The following is a 20,671-nucleotide window of genomic DNA, read 5'->3' as shown; positions in this document are numbered from 1 at the left end:
AAAAACCACCACTGCCCCTCTCAAGTTTGCTAAAGACCACATGGATGTTCCACAGCAACTCCTGGAACAATGTTCTGTGGACAGACGTGACAAAAGTTGAACTTGTTGGTAAATGTGCACAGCGTTATGTTTGGAGATAACAAAACACTGCATACCAACTCCAAAACCTCATCCCACCTGGGAAGCATAGCGGAGGCTGTACGGCTTGCAATCATCGAGGGACCGATGAATTCCAAGATGTATCAGGAAAATCTACAGCAGAATGTCAGGGTGTCTGCCTGTGATCTAAAACTCGAAAGACGCTGGGTCATGCAGCATGACAAAAACAAAGGAGTACATCAACAACAGAGTGGCTGAAACAGAAGAAATTCCGTATTTTGGGATGGCCAAGTAAGAGTCCTGACCCCAATCCCATTGAAGTGCTGTGGCGTGATCTGAAGCAGGCCGTTCAGCGCAAGACATCCCAAAAATATACATGAACTGAAATAGTTTTGCATAGAGGAATAGGCCAAAATACCTCCTAACCGCTGCTCAGGTCTGACCAACCGCTACAGAAAGTGGGGGTTGAGGTTTTTGTCATAAAGGAGGTTCCACTAGCTCCTTAATATAAGGGTTCACATACTTTTTCCATCAATGACCTTGATTGTTTAAACCATTTGGTCAATAAAGAAACAGCAATGTCAAATGTTGGGCGTGTGTTGTTTGTTAAATCAGACTCTCTTTATTAATTATTATGACTTAGATAAAGATAAGATCACATGTTAGGAGCCATTCATGCAGAAATCCACATCATTCCGAAGGGCTGTTTACAAAAGTTTTTCTCCCAACTGTATGTGAGAGAAAAGCAGAGACGCTCACTGAGTAAGGTGGGGTTGCAGCTTTGCAAATCACAAGGACATTTGTACGCTCAAAATGGGACAGGAGCACCCCAGATGGGACTCAAACCCACAATCCCTGGCTTAGGAGGCCAGTGCCTTATCCATTAGGCCACTGGGACACACTGGGTTGGGTCGATCACGCTGATGAGAGCCAGTTTTTTTTTCCTTTGCTTTTTCAAAGGGATCCCCAAAATTAGGAAAGTTAGGCAGCAGAAGGTTTACTGTGACCTGAGACGGACCAGCATCCAATCACGGTGGTACACACACACACGCTCTCACTCATCTGAGCTACACGGCTACCAAGATGATCTCAGGTGCGCCGAGCTGGTACGGAACATATTGAACTGATCGACGGCGAATTGTCTCTCAGACAGGCTTTTCACTTCTGAGCTCCCTGACTGACAGTAATCAGCTAGGTAGTGAAACAGTCAGCTGCTTCTAAGCCTTAAACAGCTGCATCTCGGCGCTTCCACAGAGAGATGATTTGAAAGCCAAACATCGCCCATTGGGAACACCTTACTATCACTAGTTTAAGAGACTCTTAAGGTCTTGCAGAGGTGCCTGTCTAATAGCATGCGCTTTGCAAGCTATAGGTGTTTAGGCTGAGGCAGAATGCCTGTTAACAAAATGTTTTTCTAAAGGGGCCTCGCACTCTTTTCCAAGCAATGGTCACCATCCCAACCGAGTGTCACAATGTAGTCATGTCCTAGGACATCACCTGTTAGTCTCCATTTGTCTGCCACCAACACTTTAGGTTACGGGGTCACAACCGCACCCCGGAGACCAGAGGAGCCGTTGGCGTTCTGGCGGCGCAGATTGGGCTGAAGGTGGGGCGCTTGAATCTCGCTGTTGGAGGCCGTCTGAAACTGACCCAAGCCTTTCCCTTGAATTAAATGTAAATAAGAAATGAACCCCAGATGCTCATGGAATCAATCACGTGTTTCCTTTGAGCCGTTTCAGAGACTGCTCCAGAGTTTACCTTGCACAGATGCGCAAAGATTAATGATGGGGGTGCACGCTTCCAAGCGTCTTACAACTGTAGGGACTGATTAGAGACAATTCGTAGCTTGTGCTCATTTCCCTCTGTAACGCTTACGGCCGACAGGCACTGTGTAAGAGTCGGCGTACAAGAGCGGGTGACGTCACCGCCCTTCCCTGTGATAGCAGGACCACAGCTACCGGGCTGTGGAGAGATCTCTCTTTAGCTCACGGGGCTAGGTCGCTGCAGAGAGACGCGGAAGTCCCGGGTTTGAGCCTCCAGTCGGGATGGGGCCGACCAGATGCGGCAAGGGCGCCCGCCTGAGCCCCCGTTGCGTTACATCTCTATTCCCCGTGTTGCAGTGGTAAGATGACGTAAATTCCTGCTTCGACACGTAACGGGATTATAATCAAGTGCAGGAGCTGAGGGCTTTAGTTTTGTTTCGTTTTCCATGGCGTTCGTAAGCGCGCAAATCAAAGGCAATTCCTGCGTCTAACACGAATGTAAATGCTTTTGAAAGTGCAGTGTGGTGCAGCTTGTAAAATCCTTGTCCACATTTTTGGTTTGTTGATGTTTTTTCTGTCTGCCAAAGTTGCATTTTGACATCCGGACTGGGGGACTTTATCATTTGAACGTGAAGCCAGCCTTAAACCCTCTGAGGCGTGTCTGTCTGCCGGCACAAATCTTGTGAAAGGTATTTTTTTTAACGGAGAGCAACTTTAAAAAGGTTTCCGCAGCCACCTCGCAGTCCGTGTTAGATTATAGGAGGAATGCGGCGGTGGCGGGCTCGCTTTTGTCGTGGTCGAGTGGTTAAGGCGATGGGCTCGAAATGCGTTGGGGCTTCCCCGCGTAGGTTCGAAACCTGCCGACTCCGGCGTCTGCCGCACGTCGCCTTGTGCCTGCGCGGCAGAAGTGAAGTGCTGCTTCTCCTTTCCTGGTACTATAACAACGCGAAATCACTTGGACCCGCCGCCATGGGAAGCAATTCTTCAGATAACCACACATTTTGCGTTCGCACCTCTGGTGCTCTACTTATGCCTTTGAAAACCTAATGAATAAAGCTGAAAGAACCGACACGATATGTAGGTGCTGGTAAAGCACGCAGTAAAGAACTGTTAACAGCAAGGGTTTCAGTGGGTTAACTGAGGAGAAGGCGTGATCGCTAATTGTTGACTTTTTATTTGGTGTTAGAAACACTCTTACTGTGCATGACGTGCAACAAATGTAGCCACAGAAATTGCATCACGCTTTCATGTATGCTATTGCAGACACCAACGTTGCCTAGATAGAAAACCGAAAAAGCCGTGGGTTTGCTTGCTGGTCTGAAGGATCTCTCTTCGAATCTCTATCATTTGTCAATGGAAGTAAAAGGCGCTGCAATCTCATACGTTCAGAATCAAACCCGCAGCTGTTGTTCGACTTTTTTTTCTTGACTAATTACAACTGAGTGTCGCATGAGCAGTTACATAAACTTGTCTGGTATATTTGAACACAAATGCCGTTCTTCAATTAAAACTAACAGTACATTGTCAGGGACATTCAGTTCTATACAAACAAGAGACAGACAAGAGAATATTTCTACCGTTCATGTGGACTACGTGTTGACTTACTGATCGGAATAATTGAAAAGTTCGGGCTCATAGCCGATGCAGTGCGTGCTAATTAGAACAGCAACGCTAAGCTCTCAGCACCGTACTGAGCCCAGGTGTTTTTCTAAAGCTGTCAGGTGCAGTTCATTTACATGAAGGAAATATCTTACTGGGTACGATTACAATGCAGTAAGTAGCACAGACTACTTAGGGAGTAGCCCGATGTGTTTAAAAACAACCCGAGCCAGGCAGGAGTCGAACCTGCAATCTCCTGATCCGTAGTCAGACGCGTTATCCATTGCGCCACTGGCCCTGCTGTGACACTACAGGACTGTAACCCAGTGAGATGAGCACTGCACCTAGTAAAATATTACCCCCGGTCCATTCTTTTCCAAAAGTGAGAAACACCTGTTTTCTACATTTTGTCTGTTTTAAAACCATATCTCTTTAAACCAAACCAAGAGTTTGTCTTTTGCACTGATATTCTGATTCATTTCGATTTCAAAGAAAAAAAAACATTATCTTCCAAAACATCATAAAATTGTCCATTCTTCCAGACTCTACTTCTCTCTTGTAGTAGTACAGCAGACCTTTCCAGGTGAGCAGATCACAGAGTCCGAAATATGCTTCCTCCATCAAGCAAAGTACCTGAACATGACTCTGTCTTCATAAAAGCGCCCCTGTAATAAAGAAATTAAATCCGAAATCAAGAGGGCAGTTGCCTACTGAAGTTCAAGAAGTCATCAATTTTAACCTAGCAACACATTAAAGGCTGCATCTATACAAGTACGATTCTAGAAATGCTCACCAGATTACGTTTTAAGAAGGAACTGCGCCTCAGGTTCCGCCGAGATCTTAACTTGGATGGCAGGATTCAGAGTCCGGAGTGCGGACTGATGGCGCACGGAGGGTCCACATACTGTGGATCCCTCAGTTTTCTTCCGCGTGTTTAAACCGCCAGCGTGTGACTCCCCTGTCCCCGTGACCTCATTGCTCTGCTCTCGCCTCTGTGCAGCTGAGCCCGACTCATGGTAAAGTGGAAAAAAATATGCCCTCATTGTGGGATTTACTCTGGATCGAGGATAGATGTCACCTTTTTATCGTTGAACAGGATGTATGTGATGTGGCGACTAGGTTCAATTTTGTATCCTTTTAAAAGATTAAGGACTGGGGTGAGCGTGATTTACCACCCTTTCAGCTAAGAACCCGACATGAGCACCGTTTAAGCTGCATAGACTCGGTCGTTTAACTCTTCTCCATTAGCAGGGTTAAGGTTAAAGAAAAAAAACATTGCTGACTTCTTTTTTTTTGCCAGCCGCTAGCGCTGATTAGCAATGTTTGTATTTCATGTTTTGCAAGTTCCATCCATTTTAAGAAAAACAAGTCGCGTTAAAGACAGGAAATGAATACTTGCATTTAATTAAGTCTAGCCGTAGGCGGTTGTCTGTAAGGACCAGTTCTGTTCGAGAAAACAGAACAAAGAAGGCACCACTGGGATTCGGACTCAGGATCTCCTGTTTAAGAGACAAGCGCTTTAACCAACTAAGCCACGGCGCCCCGGGAGTGTTGTCCTTTTGCAGCCACTTGGACACACCACTCAGACACATCTGCATTCGGTGTGTGCTCCGCCTGCTCGTTGAGCAAGTTGCCACCTTTACATACAATAGCAACATCGACACCAAGAGAAAGGATGACAAATGGCTTTTATCTGGAACTTTTCATGTCCAAGGAGCTCAATGTGCTTTCTGTGTACAACAGGGCCACTGAACTCCACACTGGCCACTGAACCACAGCAGTGGCTTGCTGGCTTGACATCTCGCAAGGAAAATGTTGAAATCGCATGTGGAACAGGAAAATGACCCTCGAGTACGAGGGAAAAAAAAGAAAAAGATCATCTGGAGCGCGCCAACCCATGTCTGGACAGCCCAGTTTCATCGACGAGGTGGCCGAGTGGTTAAGGCGATGGACTGCTAATCCATTGTGCTCTGCATGCATGGGTTTGAATCCCATCCTCGTCGCTCTCTACGTTTGACGTTGGCTCTCCTTTTGTTTGCTCCAGTACTAGAGCCTTACATTTTCTAGCGGTGGCTGAACATGGTATAGTAGGCTAACGTTGGTATCGAGCAGTGGTAGTAACAGTATTTACGTGCCGCTGCTGCCAAGTGGCTCTGGGTTGAGACCGCGTTTTCACTTACTTGCAGCACAAACGGAGAAAGCGATTTTTGACAGTCTCTCGAGAGACTGCGCTAGGTGTTTAGGGATAGACTTTGTCAGTTCCCCCTGGGATGATGGCCTCTCAAATAGTTTGTGATTCCTCTAGACGTTTATACAGTAGAAGCCTGCTTCGTGGCTTAAATCCAAGCTAAGGAAACGAGTTAGAGGTCTGATGCAGAACTGCGAATTCAATGAACAGGAACACTACAGTACATTGCACTGTATGTGTGAGGAAAGCTGCCCCCTTCTGTTCCTTGTCGACCGAACAGAGGACTGTAAAAGATACCGCCAAGAAACTTTAGGATGCTGGTTGGAATCCAGCTCCAAAGAAGCCCCTTTGGGTGTTATGTAATCAAAAAGTTAGAACAGAGAATCTCCCTTTGATCAAAAGCGCAACAGAACTGTTTTCCGTGGAGCAGGTTTCAGACCCGTAGACCTGTTTTATTTGTAGGGCAGGGCGCATTCCCAAACGCGAATCTTCTGTTTTAGAAATGCTTTGGGCGGCGTGAAGTGAAAATAAGAAGTGGGCTCCAGATGCACATGGAAACAATCAAGTGTTTCATCCGAGCTGTTTCAAAGACTGCTCAACAGCTTTCCTTTTACAGAGGCCCAACGATTAATGATGGGGGTGCACCCTTCAATGTGCCTTACGACTCTAGGGAGTGATTGAGACGATTCGTAGCGTGTGTTCATTTCCCTCTATTCCCCATGTTGCAGTGGTAAGATGACGTAAATTCCTGCTTCGACACGTAACGGCATTATAATCAAGTACAGGAGCTGAGGGCTTTTGTTTTGTTTCGTTTTCTATGGCGTTCGTAAGCGCGCAAAACAAAGACAATTCCTGCGTCTAACACGAATGTAAATGCTTTTGAAAGTGCAGTGTGGTGCAGCTTGTAAAATCCTTGTCCACATTTGTGGTTTGTTGATGTTTTTTCTGTCTGCCAAAGTTGCATTTTGACATCCGGACGGGGAGACTTTATCATTTGAACGTGAAGCCAGCTTTAAACCCTCTGAGGCGTGTCTGTCTGCCGGCATGTATCTTGTGAAAGGTATTTTTTTTTTAACGGAGAGCGACTTTAATAAAGTTTCCGCAGCCACCTCGCACTCCGTGTTAGATTATAGGAGGAATGCGGCGGCGGCGAGCTCGCTGTAGTCGTGGCCGAGTAGTTAAGGCGATGGATTTGAAATCCATTGGGGACTCCCCACTCAGATTCGAATCCTGCCGACTACGGTGTCTGCCGCACATCACCTTGTGCCTGTGCAGCAAAGGCGAAGTGCCGCTTCTCCTTTCCTGGTACTATAAAAATGCTACATCGCTTGGTCCTGCTTCCATGGAAAGCAGTTCTTCAGGTAATTCTACTCTCTTACCAAAGCTGTTAGGTTCCTTTCCGTGGTGAGATGGGTTGTCATGCAACGCTGCCACATAGTGCCGACAGACAAGTGTGTTGCGAGAGAAGAGAAAAGTGTTTGAAGATTTAAGAGTGTCTTAGGTGGAGCCAAAATCAAGTGTCACAAATGCAAGTGGGAAGATTTCCAATGTTTAATATGGTCAAAATAAGCGGAAGTTACCAGCTGGTCCGGCACAGTCTGCCATGCTTTTGTCATATACTGTAAAGTGGTGTGGAACTGGGTGTCGAACTGGAGCCTCACCATTTGCATAAGTGAGGCTCCAGTTATACATCGAGTGTCACATTAAATGACAAAAATGAAGAGAGTTAAAGCACCTGGAGAGGTTTTCTTACAACTTTTGAGCTGACACAGTTTTGGAAAATGTTTCCTTCACGCTGCACTGAACAACATAGGCAGCCAAGAGTCTCCAAAACAAAACAGAATGGACAGATAGGAGAAAATTCCCACTCGTCCTGAAGTTCCCAAAATCCAGCACTGAGCGTAAACAAAGTGTCTAAGTAGCGTGGGAATGCTAACCCTAACCCTAGCTGGAGTTTGAGCAATCCGGCACTGAGCGTAAGAAGATGAGTCAAAGTAACGTCTAATCGGATTAGTTTCCTTAGAGCTGGTTCAGAGTTTGCTCAAGAGTTTACCTTTCACAGATGCGCAAAGAAGAATGTTGGGGGTGCACGCTTCAAGGCGCCTTACAGCTGTAGGGAGTGATTCGAGACGATTCGTGGCGTGTGCTCGTTCCCATATACCGTACGACCCGGGGTGCAGTGCTAGGATGACGTACAATACCGCTTGGGCACGTAACGGCGTTATATGCAAGTGCAGGACGTGAGGGTTTTCGTTTGTTCGTTTTGTTTTGCTCTGCTTTGCTTTGTTTTGCTTTCCATCGCGTTGGTAAGAGCGTAAATAAAAAGGCGATTCCTGTGTCTACCACTAATGTAAGAGCTATTTCAAGTGCGACGTGGTGCGGCTTTTCAAATGCTTGTGGGCATTTCTCTGTTGTTGATTCTTTTTTTGTGTGTAACAAAGTGGCATTTTCATGTCCAGACGGGGAGACTTTATCATTCCGACATGAAGCCACCCTTAAGTCCTCTGAGGCGTGTCTGTCTGCAAGGCTTGTATTTTGGAAATGTTTTTTTGAAACGGAGAACGACTTTGAAATAGGCTTCCGCCGGCGCCTCGCGATCCAGGTAAGATTGTAGCAAGAACGCAGCGGCGGTGGGGCTTGCTGTAGTCGTGGCTGAGTGGTTAAGGCGATGGACTAGAAATCCATTGGGGTCTCCCCGCACAGGTTCCAATCCTGCCGACTACGTTGTCCGCCTTCAGTCGGTGTGTTTCGGCACAAGCAAAGAAGCGCGCCTCTTTGCTGTTCCTGGTGGTTTTAAAACGCCCAATCGCTTGTACCCGCTGCCTTGGAAATAAGTTCTTCAGCGTCCGCAAATGGCATTTTGCAGCTGGAAGCAGATGTCGACGCGTTTTGCACAGAGCACCAAAAAAGCGTCTTTTTTGAAGGCTCAGGCAGTGAGCATTGGTGGTTCAGTGGTAGAATTCTCACCTGCCACACGGGAGGCTCGGGTTCGATTCCCGGCCAATGCAGTGGCTTTTGCAGCGAGCGGCTCCATCACTTGCATCCCCTTGCAACTCGCAACTGAAAACCCACTGAAGCTAAGCAGGTGTGAGCCAGGTCAGTACCTGGATGAGGATGAGCTACAGGGAAAAACAAAGCTTCCAGCTGGAAGCGGTGTTAATGGTGCCGGCGGGGGGGGCGCTCACCCTGAGGTCTGTGCGGGTCCCAATGCCCCAATATAGTGACGGAGATGCTGTGTTGTAAAAGGGTGCTGTCTTTTGGATGAGATGTAAAACCGAGGTCACAGCGCTCTGTGGTCATTCAAAATGACCACCAAAACCTTTGACAAAAGCTCTTGGTAATTGATGGTCTTCAATAATGCTTCTCCTTTAGGTACATTTTAAATCAGCTGAAAAATGCTGTGAAATGGGGGGGCACTTCAGGCCAGTGTAGGATTTGGGTTACAAGAACCATGAAACTGCACGAGAAAGCCCGTACACTGAATTACACAGCTTTCTATTCAAAGGAGGACAAAATTCCCTGAGTTTGATTTTTTGCAACACAGAGAGGAGCACTGTCGTGAGGCTGGTTAGCTCAGTTGGTTAGAGTGTGGTGCTAATAACGCCAAGGTCGCGGGTTTGAGCCCCGTACGGGCCAGGTCTAGGTCCAGGTCCCTGTTTGTGAAACAGGCAAATGACTGTCTCAGGGGCCCATTCCTCATTCTCAAGACACATGTATGCAGTATGTACACCGTGCATTCAGCAATAGGGACTGAATACACCACAGGTAAGGTTAGAAGTCATTCTGAGGTGCCACATATGAGGGATACAGCTAGGCATCCAAAATGTAGGGTTTGAGACCCTTCAGGAGTACTGCATCCTTTGAGACAGACCTGTGCATGTTAAACAAATGATCATTTCTTTTGGCATTAGGGACTAAATATACTAAACATATGATGCTAAAATGTTATTTTCACATATATTAATGTAATAAATGATTGCTTATGCTTTATAAACAAATCTAATTAAAATAAAAGCTTAAGTTTTGTATTTATCTTGTACCATAGAACAAGATTTTCTTTGTATTTCAAGCCCACAAAGTGTCCAAATGACGCACTACATGATATAAGGAAGATTATCACATGCATATCGGTATTATCTTTCTTATGAAAATGCATTCCTTTCATTACCTTTTACTTTTTAAAATGAACTCAAATTGAGTATAATGTAATAATTTAAGTAGAATAGATTCTAATAATATAATGATCCAGTGTTTTGCACTACTTCACTGCTTCACTGCTCTATGCCATCTGGAAATAAATCCTCAGACTGCTTACTGCCCTGGGCATGTACCAATAAATTAAAGGAGCACATCTGTTTATCACTGCGTTGAAGCAGGAGACACACAGTCTCTGCAAACACATCCTAGATACAGTGTTCCAGCACCTTTGACCTCATCCAGAACGTATCATTTCTTGAAAGGGATTGCTGTCCGAATGCACATCTGAATCCCAAACAGAATCTCTAGTAAAATACGATCATTTGTGAAACAGGCAAATGACTGTCTCAGGGGCCCATTCCTCATTGTCAGACACATGTATGGAATGCTTTCACCGTGCATTGAGCAATAGGGATTAAAAACACCGCAGGTAAGGTTAGATGTCATGTTCTATGATCATTTCTTTCAGCATTAGGGACTAAATATACTAAACGTATGATGCTAAAATGTTATTTTCACATATATTAATGTAATAAATGATTGCTTATGCTTTATAAACAAATCTAATTAAAATAAAAGCTTACGTTTTGTATTTATCTTGTACCATAGAACATGATTTGCTTTGTATTTCAAGCCCACAAAGTGTCCAAATGTTCTATGATCATTTCTTTCAGCATTAGGGACTAAATATACCAAACGTATGATGCTAAAATCCTGAAAAAAGGATGTGCTCCATCTCGTCAGTAGATTGGATTCCAAAACTGATTTGGGTCAATATACATTACCTTTGAAATTAAAGTACAGTCTACTGTAGGGAACCATCAACTTAGAAAGCATTGGCCTTCCCTGGGGGTCAGGTAGGTGCAAAAGATAAACCTTTATCCTATCTTTATCTTAAGATAAGTGGCCAAGCAGTATTTTTCCAAGTTTCACCAAGCACATCATGTTGCCATAGTAGACAAAGTTCTATAAAATGTTAAATAACTTTTAAAAAAAGCATCTTGGTCTTACAGTACTGTACAAGGTGAATTAAACTGTCCCTGGTAATAAAAAGTAATTAGAAGCATCTCAGAAACTTTATCTCTAGAAACATTAGCTGTTTTATATCATGTAATTTAGTGTGATGTTGTCAGAATTCAAGGACATTATCACACACAGAAATTGGTTCAGTTAAATCTAAAAAACACAGCTAAACATGGGTTTAAATGTAACAGAAGTCTTACCTCTTGTCAAAAGATTTAATTCAAGAAGCGATGTAATAAATTATTGCTTATGCTTTATAAAGAAATCTAATTAAAATAAAAGCTTAAGTTTTGTATTTATCTTGTACCATAGAACATGATTTTCTTTGTATTTGAAGCCCACAAAGTGTCCAAATGATGCACTACATGATATAAGGAAGATTATCACATGCATATCGGTATTATCTTTCTTATGAAAATGCATTCCTTTCATTACCTTTAACTTTTTAAAATGAACTCAAATTGTGTATAATGTAATAATTTAAGTAGAATAGATTCAGGTAGGAAATATAGAGTCATGATGTTTATGGCTGACATCATTTCACATGGGTGAATTTTAAGCTAAGAAATAAAAACATTTACAATGAAGATACCATTGCTTAATTTTAAATGCCTTTAAAAAATAAATACCTCCTGAGAATAATTTGCCACTCCCAGATCCTTGGTAAGGTACTGTTTGAATCCAATCAGGAGAGGAGCATCCAGGGAGTGCTTTCTATAGAGTCCAGCTTGGGCCACTCTCTTCCGGCCTGCTGATACTTTTTAACTACTCAGGGCCTGTAAGGATATAAAACACCGGTTTAAACATTTTATACCTATAAGACAAATTAGAATTTTAGTAAAAAATTGATACATCTGAAAAATAAAAAGTCTTACTGCTGATAGAGTTCTTCAGAGCTCACATCTTCCCCTTTCTTATCCGCTTCTGTTTCAGTTTCTAGAGCAGCCTCTGGCATCTCTTCCTCCTGGACAGCGGCCTCTTGCTCAGGGCCGCTGGAATGCAGGTAGATTCTTTTCAACATGCTTTTACATAATATGTTGTAACAATGATTTCAAAAAGAAACTACAGAAGCCTTACAGATTAAAAATATCTCACCTTGCCAATGTGTCTTCAGGCTTCCCATGTACAAAAAGGCCCAAGGACTCTAGCAGTCTTACAACCACTATCCTGTTTGCCTCACCAGACACGATCTCTATTCTGTGGTAATCCACGATGACCCCGTTCTTCAGGTGATTCATCATGTCCTCCCTCGCCTGTTGAGAGGCCATCCTGATCTTTTCTGCCGTGGCGTGCTTCATACACGCCCTCTTCAAGTGAGCAGGAAGCTGATCAAGAGTATTCAGGCACATCTTGCACACCAGGGGAATCCTCGCGGGTTTCCTTTGAAAATAAATAATACCATCTGTGTATAGAAACAAGCTAAGACTGATTTCTTAAATTATCCTTAATTTTCTCTCTCATAGTTTGAGCATAATGATTTTATTGCATTTATATAAGAATTGCTCATTGCTCCTAAATAAATAATGGTTTCATAAAAAAGTGAACACTTACTTGGTCTCAGTCACAGACTTTCCAATAGAAGCCATTGTGGAGTTCAGCAACTGCAGGTCCTAGAAGTGGGGAAGGAATTTTAAAAAAGAAATTGAATTACAATACAGAAGGAATGGCTGAGGGATCACTGAAATATATATATACAAATTCCAAAGACTGAGTCCATATAGAAACAACTACCTTTCATTTTCAGTATAAGAAAAAAAAACATTATCTTCCAAAGCATCATAAAATTGTCCCTTCTTCCAGACTCTACTTCTCTCTTGTAGTAGTATAGCAGACCTTTCCAGGTGAGCAGATCACAGAGTCTGAAATGAGCTTCCTCCATCAAGCAAAGTACCTGAACATGACTCTGTCTTCATAAAAGCGCTCCTGTAATAAAGAAATTAAATCCGAAATCAAGAGGGCAGTTGCCTACTGAAATACAAGAAGTCATCAATTTTAACCTAGCAACACATTAAAGGCTGCATCTATACAAGTACGATTCTAGAAATGCTCACCAGATTACGTTTTAAGAAGGAACTGCGCCTCAGGTTTCGCCGAGATCTTAACTCGGATGGCAGGATTCAGAGTCCGGAGTGTGGACTGATGGCGCACGGAGGGTCCATATACTGTGGATCCCTCAGTGATCTTCCGCGTATTCAAACCGCTAGCGTGTGACTCCCCTGTCCCCGTGACCTCATTGCTCTGCTCTCTCCTCTGTGCAGCTGAGCCCGACTCACGGTAAAATGGAAAAAAATATGCCCTCGACGTGAGATTTATTCTGGAGCGAGCCAGTGTTGCGCATAGCTGCCTTCAAAGCAGTTAACCCAGGTTCGATTCCCGGCCAACGCAGTTGCGAATGTTTTCAAATGCTGTCATGAGCCTTGGATTGTGACTAGCAAAGCGAAGCCTTTTGAAAGAGCTAAAGCACTGCAAAACGGAATTGAAGGAGAACCTTACAGGGGATTCTGAGCAGTGTCTGCATACATGCAGTCAGATAAAGGTGCCGAAAGCTTGAGCTACTCTCAATGTCATGCTGCCCTTCCCCGGAGTAAATCTGTTACATTGAAAGAATGCTTCTGGCAGGTTCAAAAAGGGACCCTTGTTAATTGGAGAAATCAATGATTTCGAATGAATTCTGTATGCGTTAAAAGACAGCTATACACAGAAAACACGCAGGACACTGCTCATGATGTTTCCCGAGCCGAAACACAGTGCGTTTTTCCAAGCCATTTGACAAAGCCCACCCACTGAAAACTGCAGCAGATCGTGTAAAGACGTTCAACTTTGTAACTACTGCACGCACAGGAAGCAGAATAAATTCCTCTTTTCAAACTGTCAAAGGTTTGCTTTGCGAACGCTGCAGGACATCGCACAATCTCTTTTGAATGGGGACAAACGATTTCTTATGGGGCGCAGTAAGTACAGACGTTTAAAATGCTCCACTCATGCCGACGATGCAGCATGAAGAAGCGCAACCTAACGTTTGACAGACAAAAGCCAGGCGCCGCTACGAGCAATATGAAACCAAACTGACAGCACACGGCGTTTCGCGCTGACACAAAAGTAATCTCGACAGACGCCGTTCTCTGCATAAAGCTGAAAGAGCTAAAGAGCGTTTCTGTTGAGACGTAACAAGCTCGTTTCTTTCTACCATGATATCACCGTGACCAAATCTGTCTTTAAACACCTTGCTCAGTCTCTGACGAGACTGTCAAAAATTGCTCTCGCCGATTGTATTGCAAACCGGCGGAAGCGGGGTATTGGGAAAAGTTTTCAACTAGCAATAATCGCGCCTCGGCTAAACCTCACAGGCTACGATACTGCCACTGCGCAAAGCTGACGGTTGCCAGGCAACCGCGGGGATCCTATGGAAATCGTTATCGATCGTCTCATGGCATGTCGTTGCTATAACGCTTCATATTTGTCGTCTTCTTCTTCTTCTAGCTTGAGGTTTTGAAGAATTTCATGACAGACAAGGGCTCCGTTGGGAACAAAGGGCGTTGTGAGAAAACCGTTGCTTATTTTCAGCAGCAGAAATACAACCCTTTAAATACAAGATGACAGAACAATGACGAAGGGCATGCCGGGAGGAACTCATGCACTACAGAGGAAAGGGGGCGGGCACGTACAGTTCACATTCAAGCCACAAGTACTCTTCTTGGATGTTGCACAAACAAATCCTAACGTCTTGAAAGCATTGCAGCATGTTTGTGTCCCACTTCCCGTGGCTGCGGGACGACTGACACAAACGGACAAACACAATCTGTGGCGTTTAGCGTGACATAGTCTTGCAGGCATAGTGCTGTCTCACTGCAATATTATACCGCTGGAGGAAACAGTCCATCTGGCCATGAAACTCATTTGAACGTCTAGCTACAGCAACTAACAATATCATGATTTATTCAGGATGTGTGGAATCAGCACGTCCCGGAGACAGCTTCCGAAATCGTGAGCATTCTCTGGTGGTAGGGGCGTTCAAGATGGCGCTCAGGTGGGAGGTAAAGTTTAGTGGTTGGGGAGTTTTTTTGAGTTTTTCATGACCTGAATGTTAATTTTTGCTTTTTTTGACTACAGAAAAATAAGGACTTAACACTAGTTGTTTAAACTTCAGTTATAATTGAAAGAAAAAAAACCTTTTTAGGTTTAAAAAGTCCGATATGAGTAACACTGGGAAAAGAAAAGAGAGTGCTGGGTCTTCGAAGGAGAACTCTAAGATACCTCAATCGTATATGTATAGCACTACAAAAAAATCGATGGCAACTAAAGGGAAAAGTGAAGCAGCTGCAGGGGCAGCAAGAGGGCGGAGGCGCCGCGCGCCCGGCCGACGTGTTGGACCGGTGCGCTTTACGTGCTGAAATAAACACGCGACAGCCCCGAAATGTTTCCAGAGTGCTGTGCACTGAAGACTTGCCTGGTGCTCCTCCGTGCAGATTGTTTGTCCTCCTCCAGTGCGGGATGAGCCAACACAAGGGAGCGCATTCGCCAACATCCAGGCACGCAATGCGATTTGGAAAGCAGCTCCTTTCCAAAGAGTTGCACACGAACGATCCTTCAGTCCCGCTCGGGGGGCACGGAACCCCCGCCACACACAGCTTCAAGTAGCGAGTCAGGCGCCGGGGCTTTCGCTTATGGCCACACCACCCTGAACATGCCCGATCTCGTCTGATCTCGGAAGCTAAGCAGCGTCGGGCCTGGTTAGTACTTGGATGGGAGACTGCCTGGGAATACCAGGTGCTGTAAGCTTTTGCTCTCCCGGCCAGCAGGGGTCGCCGTTGGTGCCGTAGGCTTTGGGAGGAAAACCTGCAGGATGGAAAGGTGATCTATAGCCTCATCTCTAGAGATGTTTTGTTGCTGTGGCATGTGTGTGACCCATATTCAAAAAAAAAAACCCGTCTGTAAAACGAATATCGAAGCTGCCTCTAAATCTGCAAATGAAGATGAGTCGATAAACCACTCGTTTTTCGTATAACTAGACATATATTCATTTGTTACCGATTTCATTCATTGAGCACGGATACAATAGAGGTACAGCCATTCACTGTTTGACATGTCTGCACTGGTACAGAACCGAGCAATCAGAAAACGGGTGAAACTGTCTTTAGACTCAGCATACAGTACCGAGGCCCCCCATGACCAAATAAAGGCTAACCTCGATAATCAGCCTAAAGAACGCAGACTACAGCAAAACGACTGACTTTGAAAAGGGAATGAACGTCCGGAAGGAGTAGTGGAACTAGCTTGAGATGCTTCTCCGGACCCCTAACTAAAAGCCAGCGAGAACCAGCAGCGGCGTCCACTCCTGTCAACCGGGATCCTTCCGCAGCCACGCAGCTCGTGGTGTCCTAACCCTCCCGTATCTGATTTTGGACCAAGCACATCAGGGGAGAGCGCGAACGCAGTCCCCCACTACCAGAAATTATGCAGTCGAGATTCCCACATTTGGGGAATTCGCAGGGGTCAGCACAGCCGGAGTGCAATGGCCGAGCCTCGCCCTGGGCGAACCTCCTTCTTGATCAAGGTATCTCCCCTGCCAGGTAAGTATGAGTTAAACAGGCCCCTGCAAGCGGCCCGCACCCACAGCACAAATCGCGCAGCCTAGGCCACCTCCTCGCCCCGCACGCCACCGCCTCCTGCTGGGCCCACTCTTTCACACACTCACACGCCACACTAACACTCAAAAGTGTGGGCAAAACGAGAAAACGAGCGCGCCGTTTCCTACACATCTGCAGTCGCCGTTGCGGATTCGCAGCATGTCCCGGGATGCAATTCGGCCTCATTTGCATAACTCCAGACCGGCAGATCGCCACGCAAGCTCGCGACGTGCGCCTGCCACACACCGAACAAACCTTTTCAGCAATTTCCAAAAAACGGGCCTGCTCTCCTGCCCACAAGGCTCCGTCTCTTACCTGCTCTCCAGAGCCTGCTGCCTTCTGTGCTTTTCTCTCGGCACCGCTGCAGTGCACACAACTCCTGCAGCGGGAGGGGGGGAGAAAGTTCCCGCGCTCCGCCGCAGGGAAGGCTCGCTCCGTGCGCACACGTCCTTTCGATGCCAGTCCAACAAGTGCTCCGCATTAGCTGCGTCGGGGCTCCGGCGTGTCGCACCTCACCTCACCTCGCACTGCCCCCTCCTTGAATGTCTGCCGCTGGGCATGCCCCGCTCTCCTCCGCCTTATCTTATCGCGTGTGAGCACCGACAATGGCCACAATGCCGGGGAATGGCACCTGTAAAGTGTTAATTGGGGCAAAGGAACAGCCCGTCTCGTCTCGGGGGGGCCGGCTTCAGAGACAATACAGCAAACACAGCGGGGCGGGGGAAGAAGACGACACCACACATGCGGGTACATTCAGCTCCGGCGGGAACAAGACATTTGTCGGTCTTTTCAAGTGCCGAGAGCCGAGCAATCCTTCACTTGTATCGTTTCTCCCCGGTGACTAGATCTGGCCCTGCGACTCTCGACTGGGCTCACCCCCGGGGCAGCCCAGCAGGTGTAAGCCTGGCCGGCACCCGGATGGGAGATTCCACCCCGGAAAAGCTCCGGTTGCTGCTGCTCCTGCAAGAGGTGTGACTGGGACCAGTAGGGAGCGCTCACCCTGCGGGCTGTGTGGCTCTCTTACGCCCCAGCCTCCTGATGGCGACACTCTGCTGCACAAACAGGTGCCGTCCTTCGCGGGAGGCGTCAAACCGAGGTCCCGACCCTCCTTGGCCATTAGGAAACCCCAGGGCGTCTCTCAAAAAGAGACGCCGGGGGTGTCCCTCTGGTGTTAGTGCTCCCCTTTACCCATCAGTCGGGGTCTCCTCCTAATCCCCGTCTCACCTGTAACAATCAATGACGAGGCCCCCCTGTCCGTGAGATTTAGTACTCGCGCAAGAGACCGGGGGCAGAGCGCGAACGCGGTCCCCCGCCCCCCACAAAGTGGGCGCTCCGGGTTCCCTCTCGGGGCCCTGCAACACAGCGGAAGGGCAGCGAGAAGGAGCCTCTTGCTCTGACGCCGCGCGCCCGGCCGACGTGTTGGACCGGTGCGCTTTACGTGCTGAAATAAACACGCGAAAGCCCCGAAATGTTTCCAGAGTGCTGTGCACTGGAGGTTTTTGTCTGGTGAAGACTTGCCTGGTGCTCCTCCGTGCAGATTGTTTGTCCTCCTCCAGTGCGGGACGAGCCAACACAAGGGAGCGCATTCGCCAACATCCAGGCACCTGACTCGCTACTTGAAGCTGTGTGTGGCGGGGGTTCCGTGCCCCCCGAGCGGGACTGAAGGATCGTTCGTGTGCAACTCTTTGGAAAGGAGCTGCTTTCCAAATCGCATTGCGTGCCTGGATGTTGGCGAATGCGCTCCCTTGTGTTGGCTCGTCCCGCACTGGAGGAGGACAAACAATCTGCACGGAGGAGCACCAGGCAAGTCTTCAGTGCACAGCACTCTGGAAACATTTCGGGGCTGTCGCGTGTTTATTTCAGCACGTAAAGCGCACCGGTCCAACACGTCGGCCGGGCGCGCGGCGCCTCCGCCCTCTTGCTGCCCCTGCAGCTGCTTCACTTTTCCCTTTAGTTGCCATCGATTTTTTTGTAGTGCTATACATATACGATTGAGGTATCTTAGAGTTCTCCTTCGAAGACCCAGCACTCTCTTTTCTTTTCCCAGTGTTACTCATATCGGACTTTTTAAACCTAAAAAAAAATCGTTTTTTTTTCTTTCAATTATAACTGAAGTTTAAACAACTAGTGTTAAGTCCTTATTTTTCTGTAGTCAAAAAAAGCAAAAATTAACATTCAGGTCATGAAAAACTCAAAAAAACTCCCCAACCACTAAACTTTACCTCCCACCTGAGCGCCATCTTGAACGCCCCTACCACCAGAGAATGCTCACGATTTCGGAAGCTGTCTCCGGGACGTGCTGATTCCACACATCCTGAATAAATCATGATATTGTTAGTTGCTGTAGCTAGACGTTCAAATGAGTTTCATGGCCAGATGGACTGTTTCCTCCAGCGGTATAATATTGCAGTGAGACAGCACTATGCCTGCAAGACTATGTCACGCTAAACGCCACAGATTGTGTTTGTCCGTTCGTGTCAGTCGTCCCGCAGCCACGGGAAGTGGGACACAAACATGCTGCAATGCTTTCAAGACGTTAGGATTTGTTTGTGCAACATCCAAGAAGAGTACTTGTGGCTTGAATGTGAACTGTACGTGCCCGCCCCCTTTCCTCTGTAGTGCATGAGTTCCTCCCGGCATACCCTTCGTCATTGTTCTGTCATCTTGTATTTAAAGGGTTGTATTTCTGCTGCTGAAAATAAGCAACGGTTTTCTCACAACGCCCTTTGTTCCCAACGGAGCCCTTGTCTGTCATGAAATTCTTCAAGACCTCAAGCTAGAAGAAGGAGAAGACGACAAATATGAAGCGTTACCGCAACGACATGCCATGAGACGATCGATAACGATTTCCATAGGATCCCCGCGGTTGCCTGGCAACCGTCAGCTTTGCGCAGTGGCAGTATCGTAGCCTGTGAGGATTAGCCGAGGCGCGATTATTGCTAGTTGAAAACTTTTCCCAATATCCCGCTTCCGCCGGTTTGCAATACAATCGGCGAAAGCAATTTTTGACAGTCTCGTCAGAGACTGAGCAAGGTGTTTAAAGACAGATTGGGTCATGATGACATCATGGTAGAAAGAAACGAGCTTGTTACGTCTCAACAGAAACGCTCTTTAGCTCTTTCAGCGTTATGCAGAGAACAGCGTCTGTCGAGATCACTTTTGAGTCAGCGCGAAACGCCGTGTGCTGTCAGTTTGATTTCATATTGCTCGTAGCGGCGCCCGGCTTTTTTCTGTCAAACGTTAGGTTGCGTTTCTTCATGCTGCATCGTCGGAGTGAGTGGAGCTTTTTAAACGTCTGTACTTACTGCGCCCCATAAGAAATCGTTTGTCCCCGTTCAAAAGAGATTGTGCGATGTCCTGCAGCGTTCGCAAAGCAAACCTTTGACAGTTTGAAAAGAGGAATTTATTCTGCTTCCTGTGCGTGCAGTAGTTACAAAGTTGAACGTCTTTACACGATCTGCTGCAGTTTTCAGTGGGTGGGCTTTGTCAAATGGCTTGGAAAAACGCACTGTGTTTCGGCTCGGGAAAAATCATGAGCAGTGTCCTGCATGTTTTCTGTGTATATCTGTCCTTTAACGCATACAGAATTCATTCAAAATCATTGATTTCTCCAATTAACAAGGGTCCCTTTTTGAACCTGCCAGAAGCATTCTTTCAATGTAACAGATTTACTCCGGGGAAAGGCAGCATGACATTGAGAGTAGCTCAAGCTTTCAGCACCCGTATCGGACTGCGTGTATGCAGACACCGCTCAGAATCCCCTGTAAGATTCTCCCTCAATTCCGTTTTGCAGTGCTTTAGCTCTTTCAAAAGGCTTCGCTTTGCTAGTCACAATCCAAGGCTCATGACAGCATTTGAAACCAATGGCCGGGAATCGAACCCGGGTCAACTGCTTGGAAGACAGCTATGCTCACCACTATACCACCAACGCACGCCCACAGGCACCCTGCAGGACACCACCAGAGAATGCTCACGATTTTGGAAGCTGTCTCCGGGACGTGCTGATTCCACACATCCTGAATAAATCATGATATTGTTAGTTGCTGTAGCTAGACGTTCAAATGAGTTTCATGGCCAGATGGACTGTTTCCTCCAGCGGTATAGTATTGCAGTGAGACAGCACTATGCCTGCAAGACTATGTCACGCTAAACGCCACAGATTGTGTTTGTCCGTT

General features: G+C 46.4%; 9 non-coding genes across 9 annotated transcripts; 4 read left to right on the top strand and 5 right to left on the bottom strand.

The window, feature by feature from the left end:
* Positions 1 to 924: 924 nt before the first annotated feature.
* trnar-ccu (transfer RNA arginine (anticodon CCU)) lies at positions 925 to 997 on the bottom strand. The gene has a single exon. It is a non-coding gene; the product is annotated as a tRNA-Arg (tRNA).
* A 2,689-nt stretch (positions 998 to 3,686) lies between these two features.
* Positions 3,687 to 3,759, bottom strand: trnar-acg (transfer RNA arginine (anticodon ACG)). The gene has a single exon. It is a non-coding gene; the product is annotated as a tRNA-Arg (tRNA).
* A 1,170-nt stretch (positions 3,760 to 4,929) lies between these two features.
* On the bottom strand, positions 4,930 to 5,003 carry trnak-cuu (transfer RNA lysine (anticodon CUU)). Its single transcript has one exon. It is a non-coding gene; the product is annotated as a tRNA-Lys (tRNA).
* Positions 5,004 to 5,382: 379 nt separating this feature from the next.
* trnas-gcu (transfer RNA serine (anticodon GCU)) lies at positions 5,383 to 5,464 on the top strand. The gene has a single exon. It is a non-coding gene; the product is annotated as a tRNA-Ser (tRNA).
* A 1,345-nt stretch (positions 5,465 to 6,809) lies between these two features.
* Positions 6,810 to 6,891, top strand: trnas-uga (transfer RNA serine (anticodon UGA)). Its single transcript has one exon. It is a non-coding gene; the product is annotated as a tRNA-Ser (tRNA).
* Positions 6,892 to 14,101: 7,210 nt separating this feature from the next.
* Positions 14,102 to 14,243, bottom strand: LOC148632939 (U4 spliceosomal RNA). Its single transcript, XR_015934097.1, has one exon. It is a non-coding gene; the product is annotated as a U4 spliceosomal RNA (small nuclear RNA).
* Positions 14,244 to 15,529: 1,286 nt separating this feature from the next.
* On the top strand, positions 15,530 to 15,648 carry LOC148632938 (5S ribosomal RNA). Its single transcript, XR_015934133.1, has one exon. It is a non-coding gene; the product is annotated as a 5S ribosomal RNA (ribosomal RNA).
* A 635-nt stretch (positions 15,649 to 16,283) lies between these two features.
* LOC148632937 (U1 spliceosomal RNA) lies at positions 16,284 to 16,447 on the bottom strand. The gene has a single exon (XR_015934096.1). It is a non-coding gene; the product is annotated as a U1 spliceosomal RNA (small nuclear RNA).
* Positions 16,448 to 19,378: 2,931 nt separating this feature from the next.
* Positions 19,379 to 19,520, top strand: LOC148632936 (U4 spliceosomal RNA). Its single transcript, XR_015934098.1, has one exon. It is a non-coding gene; the product is annotated as a U4 spliceosomal RNA (small nuclear RNA).
* Positions 19,521 to 20,671: the final 1,151 nt, after the last annotated feature.

Source organism: Lepisosteus platostomus, unplaced genomic scaffold (genome assembly GCF_059453375.1).
Source record: "Lepisosteus platostomus isolate fLepPlt1 unplaced genomic scaffold, fLepPlt1.hap1 Scaffold_54_H1, whole genome shotgun sequence".
NCBI lineage: Eukaryota > Metazoa > Chordata > Actinopteri > Semionotiformes > Lepisosteidae > Lepisosteus > Lepisosteus platostomus.
The sequence above is the reverse complement of the archived record's forward strand: the minus strand, read 5'-3'. Positions and strand labels throughout refer to the sequence as shown.